Here is an 8,405-nt window from a genome sequence, read left to right on the forward strand (position 1 = left end):
AGCGCCTGCGCACACTAACAAACACATCTTACGTGACACCCACGACTTAACTAGGCCCCCCTCGGGTAGAGGCCTCCACTATTCCTACCACATATTTTATCCACCACCAATCTAACCATAAGAAAAAAGGCTATTCCCGAATAATCTTCACTGACCCCCAAGACCATTTTCTTTAAAACCCCTCTAAGCACGAGGACCAAGGCGAGTCAGTTAGGAGAGATTCAGCGACAGGAGGGAAGCGCAGTTGGGATAGATAAGACAATAGGGGGGACAGTTGGGGGCAAGCCAGGCCAGCAGGGGGTGCCAGTTGGGGGCAAGCGGCCAAGCAGGGGGGGGTGGTTGGGGGTGAGCAGGCCAGCAATGGGGGGAAGTTGAGGGCAAGCAGGCCAGCAGGGGGGACAGTTGAGGGCAAGCAGACTGGCGGAAGGGGCAGTTGGAGGTGAGCAGGCTGGCAAGGGGGGCAATCAGGCCGGTGGGAGGGGCAGTTGGGGGCGAGCAGGCCGCGGGGTGGGGCAGTTGGGGGCAAGCAGGCTGGCAGGCAGAGTGGTTAGGGGCAATCAGGCAGGCAAGCAAGTGAGCGGTTAGGAGCCAGTGGTCCCGGATTGCGAGAGGGATGTCTGACTGCAGGTTTAGGCCTGATCCCAGGGATCGGGCCTAATCCAGCAGTCGGACATCCCCCAAGGGGTCCCAGATTGGAGAGGGTGCAGGCCGGGCTAAGGGACACCCCCCACCCCCATGCACAAATTTTGTGCACCAGGCCACTATTAGTATAATAATTCAAAGACCCATGCGGTGGCCACCTTTACCCCAAATCTAACACATAAACTGGACAAACAGTATTACAGTAAAACACCATTAGTTTTTTGTTATTGGCAGGTATGCATAAGCAGTCCAGTTGGTTAAGATTCATCCTAGAGGACTATCTTTTGGGACCAAGCTGCCAGCACCCATCCTCAAACAAATTAAACTAAACAACCAAGAGACACTAAGCAGCGGCCAACAAACACACTCTTATATACAGTATTTACAGGCACGCACAACCCACAGACAAGAGCTTCACACCATGCTCCTTGTCTGTCCAGCCACAGAAACCTCAGAATGCCCTGCATTTAAAATCACAGAGCAATGTCTCTCATCCCAGAATAGATCAGACTAAGGGCTCAGAGACCAGGCAAGGACCACTGGAGGTCCCTTGCCACCCGGAGCTGATCAGGCTCATCCAGACAAGAGGCACTAAAATGCCTCCTGTCCCATACACAGTAAATGCTTCCTTACAAATGTGGATGAAAGGGGCCACATGCTAACCTGAAAAACTCAGGGAAGGCCTTCATGGCAGTCTTGCAAACTCAAAGACCTAAGGTAACCACAAAGGATGGTCTGAAATTAAACTTTAACTAAAAGCAGTTATGGTGGGTAGTCACTTCCTAGGCCGGTATCTTCACTGACAAGGTCAAACTTTACCTTAACTGAGCCTATCTGTCTTTTTGCATCTATGATAACATATCCTTGAAATGTTGGGTAACTTGTAACTCCCCTTTTTCTGGACCCCTTGGGGCACAATCTAATGTGCTGGGCACCAGGACAGATACCACAAATTCTTTCATTGTTATCATGTGTATTGTCCCTGCACCCACCTAAGTACGTGTCTATTATTTTACTTCTTATCCAATCCCAGAGGCTTCCCAGCTTTGTTTCCTCCCACCTCTCTAACCAATGGATTTTATGTAACCCACCTACTTCCCCTCCTTTGATTGCAATGTATAAAAATAGATGAGAAATCGCCATTCTCTGGAGCATTATCCCAATCCATTGACAACTGCTTCCTGGCAATTGTCGACAGTTTGGCTCAAATAAACTCACAAATTTTTTTTTACAGGTTTGAATGTTTTTATGTTAACACAAAGAAGCCCAGATGAGAGGCAGCAAGTGCTTCTCTTACCATACAAAATGCTTGATTCCTCCTATAAAATGCTTGATTGAACTTAGGTCTCAGGTGAGACCACGGGGATTGCTGAGGCTGCGGCTGGGACTCAGAAGAGGTAAATTCCTGGCAGTGCTGTGAATAAGAGTCTAGGCCTCAGCCCCAGGAACCCCCAGTCCAGGCAGCAAGTGGGATCCCCGGTACTCACCTCAGAGGAATCCCTCGCTTACGTTCCTTCAAGGTTACCAGAATATGTAACTGGACGGTCAAAGGGTCTGGTCTGGGAAGTAGGGTTACAGACATGGGGAAGTAGGAGACTGCTAAAGGACTCCATTGTTTGGGCAACAAGATTGTTAATCTTTCCATGATAATTGGCAGTTCTGTTAGGGGCAAAAATAGAATATTGGGGACCAGCTTTGGTTATGGGAAATATTAATCATACTTTGTTAACCATGATTGCCTTGCATTGGTTAAAGAAAGGACATTCTGACCTGACCGGAAGTTGTATGCTTCCAGGACCTGGAAGTCAACCTTGGATCTGGGAGTCAACCTTGGAATGCAGTTCATTCTCATTCAAGACCTGCCCATTATCATGGAAAGATTAACAACCTTGTTGCCCAAACAATGGAGTCCCACCCCAGCATGCATAACCTACTTCCCCATGTAATCCTTGTCTTGCCCAATACTGTATAGCACTGGTTTATGGGGGCCTGCAGAGCAGATTTTTGTGGATGACTGCTGCTCTCCCATACCATCAGCGGTATTGGAATAAACACTCATATATGATTCAACCCTGTCTCTGCTTAATTGGCTCAAGTAGTTATAGGCAGCATGGACCCATTAATTGTCCGGTTATAGTTTCTTTTAGGATTTTTAGCATCTATGTTCATCAGGGATATTGGCCTACAATGCTCTTTCTGTGTAGTGTCTTTAATTGCTTTTAAAATTAAGATAATGCTGGCCTCAGAGCTTGGAAGTGTTCCTTTCTCTTGGATTTTTTGGAATAGTTTGAGGAGTATAGGAATAATCCTCAATGAAATATTAGCAAATTGTATCCAGCAACATATTAAAAAGATCATACATCATGACCAAGTGGGATTTAAGTCTGGTACAATAGTCACAAATCAATAAAGATGATACATCACGTGAACAAATTGAAAGACAAAAATCATATGATCATATCAATAGACACAGAAAAAGCATTTGACAAAATTCAACACCCATTTTTTATAAAAACTCTCAGCAAAGTGGGAATAGAGGGAGCATATCTCAACATGATAGAAGCCATATATGACAAACCTACAGCCAACATCCCTCTCAATGGGCAAAAACTAAAACCATTTCCCCTACGAACAGGAACAAGACAGGGAGGTCCGCTTTCACCACTCTTATTCAACATAGTATTGGAAGTCCTAGCCACAAAGATCAGATAAGAAGAAGAAATAAAGGGCATCCAAATTGGAAAGGAGAAGGTAAAACAGTCATGGTTCACAGACGACATGACACTGTACATAGAAAACCCTAAGTATTCCACCAAAAACCTACCAGATTTAAAAAATAATATTGTTTCATGGATTGGTAGAATTAACATCATTAAAATGTCTGTTGTAAGATATAGAAATGTTTGGAGATGCTTAAAGAATGTTGGAGGAGTTTTAAAATGTTTGAGCTAACTTTCCTTTAAACTTAAAGTATGACATTAAGAACACATTCCCCACTGCCCTGAAGTGTGTCCCTCATAGATAAGAATTTGAACTTCAGTAAACAACTCAGAGTGACTTGTCAAGATAAACACTTGCGTGAGTGACATACTCTCCTTAGCCCCCTCGCCTTGTTTGAGATTAACATATGTGCATTGACGTAAATCATTGATAGCCACCTGAACTGCTACCGTACGAACAAGCTTTAAATATGGACCACGGCCAGCTAACGATGCTTGCCTGTCAAGACAGCTACAAAGGCCCATACCTTTGTTGGTCTGACAAGTGACACCACTCCATGCTCCTCTCCCTGCCAGACGACAGAACGGCTAACAACCCCCGATCGAGATGCGACCGAGCTCTTGGGTGAGGAACGCCAGCCCCCTGCACCGAACCAGACCAGCCTAGCTGCCGGACCCCAGAGGACAGCACCACGGGGATCCCCACCTAAGCTTGTACCCACAGCTCAGGAATTTGTGTGAGTAATAAAAAAGCTGTGTGATTTGCAACTGCATATGTTTCATGTGGTGTAATTCCTCCGGCAGTTAATTGAATTATTTTGCATATGCTTAAAATTTAAATTAAAGCCTCTGGTCTTTGTTGGTCCTAAAGCCTACCACTCTGGTCCTGCTTGCATAGAGCAGACTATTCGTTAGCAACTACTTGAATGTCCCACACCTGTACGGTTAAAGTTTATCTCAAGGGACGCCTTATCAGGGGTGGGCAAACTTTTTGACTCGAGGGCCACAATGGGTTCTTAAACTGGACCGGAGGGCCGGAACAAAAGCATGGTTGGAGTGTTTGTGTGAACTAATATAAATTCAAAGTAAACATCATTACATAAAAGGGTACGGTCTTTTTTTTTTTTTTAGTTTTATTCATTTCAAATGGGCCAGATCCGGCCCGTAGGCCTTAGTTTGCCCACGGCTGCCTTAGATAAACACCCCAGATCCTTTTCCAGGATCTCCTTGGGACAATGTCCATACCACTCAAAGTAATATATAGATTCAATGCAATCCTTATTAAAATACCAATGGCATATTTCACAGATATAGAACAAACTCTTCAAAAATTAATATGGAATTAAAAAAAGACCCAGAATTGTTGCAGTAATCTTGAGAAAGAAGAACAAAGTTGGAGGGATAAAAATACCAGATATCAAGTTATACTAAAGAGCCTGGTACTGGCACAAGAACAGGTATATAGATCAATGGGACAGAACAGACAACCCAGATATTGACCCAAGGCATTATGCTCAATTAATATTAGACAAAGGAGCAAGAACATACAGTGGACTCAAGACAGTCTCTTTAATAAGTGGTGTTGGGAAAACTGGACAGATACATGCAAAAAAATAAAAAATAAAACTAGACCACCAACTTACACCATATACAAGAATAAACTCAAGATGGATAAAAGACTTAAATATAAGTCAGAAACCAGAAAAACTCTAGAAGAAACCATAGGCAGCAAAATCTCAGATATCTCTCATAGTAACATGTTTGTCAATACATCTCTAGGGCAAGGGAAACAAAGGAGTGAATAAATAAATGGGACTACCTCAAAATAAAAAACTTCTGCACAACAAAAGAAACGATTAACAAAATGAAAAGGGAGCCCACTGTATGGTAGAACATATTTGACAATGATGCATCTGGTAAAAGGTTAATATCCAAAATATATAAGGAACTCATACAACTTAACAAAAGGAAGGCAAACAATCCAATTAAAATATGGGCAGAGGACCTAAATAGACACTTCTCCTAAGTGGACAAACAAATGGCCAAGAGACATATGAAAAAATGTACAAAGTCACTGATCATCAGAGAGATGCAAATTAAAACAACAATGAGGTATCACCTCACATCTCTCAGAATGGCTACCATCAACAAATGACAAATGCTGGCAAGAATGTGGAGAAAAGGGAACACTAGTACACTGCTGGTGGGAATGCAGACTGGTGCAGCCATTATGGAAAACAATATGGAGTTTCCTCAAAAAATTAAATATGGAACTGCCATTTGACCCAGTGATCCCACTTGTAGGAATATATCCTAAGTGACCTAAAACACCAATCAGAAAGAATGTATGCAACCCTATGTTCATAGCAGCACAATTAATATCAGCTAAGATCTAGAAGCAGCCCAAGTACCAATCAATAGATGAGTAGATAAAAAAATCTGTGGTACATTTACACCATGGAATACTATGCAGCATTAAAAAAAAGAAGGATCTATTACTAGGTGTACCCGTTAATAATGTGGATTTTGTAATCAAAGAAAACACGATAATTTCAAGAGAAACATCAAAAGTGCTTTATTCAAAGTAATGTTCATCACTAGCTACACATTTCCCCATCTTTCAGGTAATTTGTGGATACCATCCCAACAGAACTTTTCTTGTTTTGAGGCAAACCATTCAGAGACCCAATTTTCCACTTCTTTGTACGTTTTGAAGTGCTGCTCAGAAAGTGCATGTGCCATCGATCTGAACAAGTGGTAATCTGAAGGAGCAAGGTCTGGTGAATACAATGGGTGGGTTAATACTTCCCAGGCAAGATCTTTTAAGTGTCTGGTTTTGAAGTGTGTGATGGTGCATTATCATGAAGCAAAATTACTTTGCCATGTCTTCTGGCCCATTCTGATCGTTTCACAATCAAAGCGTGGTTCAAATTGATTATTTGTTGTCAGTAGCAATCAGTATTAATGGTTTCACCTGGTTTTAGAAGCTCATTAATACACCATACCTTCCTGATCCCACCAAACACAGAGCATTATCTTCTTTCCGAAGCGATTTGGCCTAACAGTTGATGTTGATGGTTGACCTGGATTAACCCATGATTTTGTGCATTTGGGATTCTCAAAATAAATCCACTTTCATCGCCAGTCACAATTCGATGCAAAAAAGACTTTCTTTCATGCCATTGAAGCAACATTTTACTGATGACTTTTCAGTTTTCCATTTGTCTTTCGTTCAGTTGATGTGGCACCCATTTTCCTTCCTTTAAAATCTTTCCCATTGCTTGTAAACAACCAGAAATTGTTTACTGAGCAACGTTTAATCCTTCTGCATGTTGTTTTTGAGTTTGACACCCATCTTCATCCAATAATGCTTGTAATTGTTGGTTTTTAAACTTTTTAAGTTGACCTGGACGTTCTTTGTCTTTCACATCGAAATCATCACTTTTAAAGTGTTTAAACCAGCGTGCACAAGTATCTGAGATGGAGCATGTTCATCATAAACTATACAATAACTTTTTCTTTAAAATAATGAATTAAAACTTTCTGCAAATGCTCTTTTTATGGCATGAAATTCGACATTTGTAAGCATAAAAATATCTATGATGTTAACACCTTCAGCAAATTTGACATATGAAGTTTTGAAGCTTGCTGTTAATACAACAAAATAGCATGCATATCAAATTGCAAATATATCAACATATGTGTAACTCCATCTATTGAAAAAAATCTGCATTATTAACTGGTACACCTAATATCCTTTGAGACAGCATTGAGGGACCTGAAAGTATTATGCTAAGAGAAAGAAATAAGCCAGTCAGAGGAAGACAAGTATGACATGATCTCACTCATATGTGGAATCTAATGAACAAAATAAACTGATGAACAAAATAGATCCAGAGACATAGAAGCATGGAACAGACTGTTGAATCTCAGCAGGAATGCAGGGGAGGGTGGATGGGTGGGAAGAGATCAACCTAAGAACTTGTATGCATATAGGTATAACCCATGGAAATAGACAATGGGGTGGTGAAGGCCTTGGGTGGAGGACAGGGATGGGCTAGAAGGGGTCAATGGGGGAAAAGGGGACATGTGTAAAACTTTCAATAATAAAGATGTAAATAAAAATGTAAAATGCTTCCCAGAGGAGAATCTTGTGGTGTTGAATTTTGGTTTCCCATCTGAAAGAGAATAGAGGAGATTGTAGGAGAGAATGGACATCCGCATTCTATCTCCTATGTTACCCCCTGAAGAAGGTGTCCCTTCTTAGGTATGGGTTTCAAGGCTTAACCAGTCCTTACTGTGTAACCCCCTGGGTTTCCAGACTTAATGGATCCTTACTGTGTAGCCCCCTCGGTTTATAGGCGTAACTAATGCTTACTATGTAACCCCCTTGCATCTCTATTCTTAATTGATTTAAAACCTCTTCTGCCTTCAACCCCTCCTTCCCTGTGCTGCAGGGGGAGGCCTCATACCTTCTGGGTGTACTTCTATTCTATTTAGGCAGCTGTGCTACCAGTTTACTGATCATTCTTTCCTACAGAGGCCCTGCTGGAGTAAGAATTGTAGCCCTGCCATCAGGACCCTTCTAGGTTTTTGTAATGTTCTTATTCCTTTAACAAAAAAATTTTGCTATCCTATATAATAAAAGCCTAATATGCAAATTGACTGAACAGTGGAACAACCAATCACTATGATGTGACTGACCACCAGGGGGCAGATGCTTAATGCAGGAGCTGCCCCCAGCCTGAGCCGGGATTGGCGAGCGGGCGGCGCCAGGCCAGCCAAGGCGGGTGCCAGCGGGGGCTCCCCGATAGCCCTGCCGGTCGCCCCACAGATTGGCCCTCATCTCCGGCCATGCCTAGGGACCCTGCCTGTGCACAAATTTCATGCACCAGGCCTCTAGTTTAACATATCTGTCTGCTGGAGTGTCTGAAAATCCGCCGTTCCTGTCTACTGTCCCTGTCTCATAGGTCCTGTGGAGCCATGTGTAACAGGTGCCTGATTAGGGTGGTTAATATTTTTTTTGTCTATGTCTAAGCAGGT

Source organism: Myotis lucifugus, unplaced genomic scaffold (genome assembly GCF_000147115.1).
Source record: "Myotis lucifugus unplaced genomic scaffold, Myoluc2.0 scaffold_7, whole genome shotgun sequence".
NCBI lineage: Eukaryota > Metazoa > Chordata > Mammalia > Chiroptera > Vespertilionidae > Myotis > Myotis lucifugus.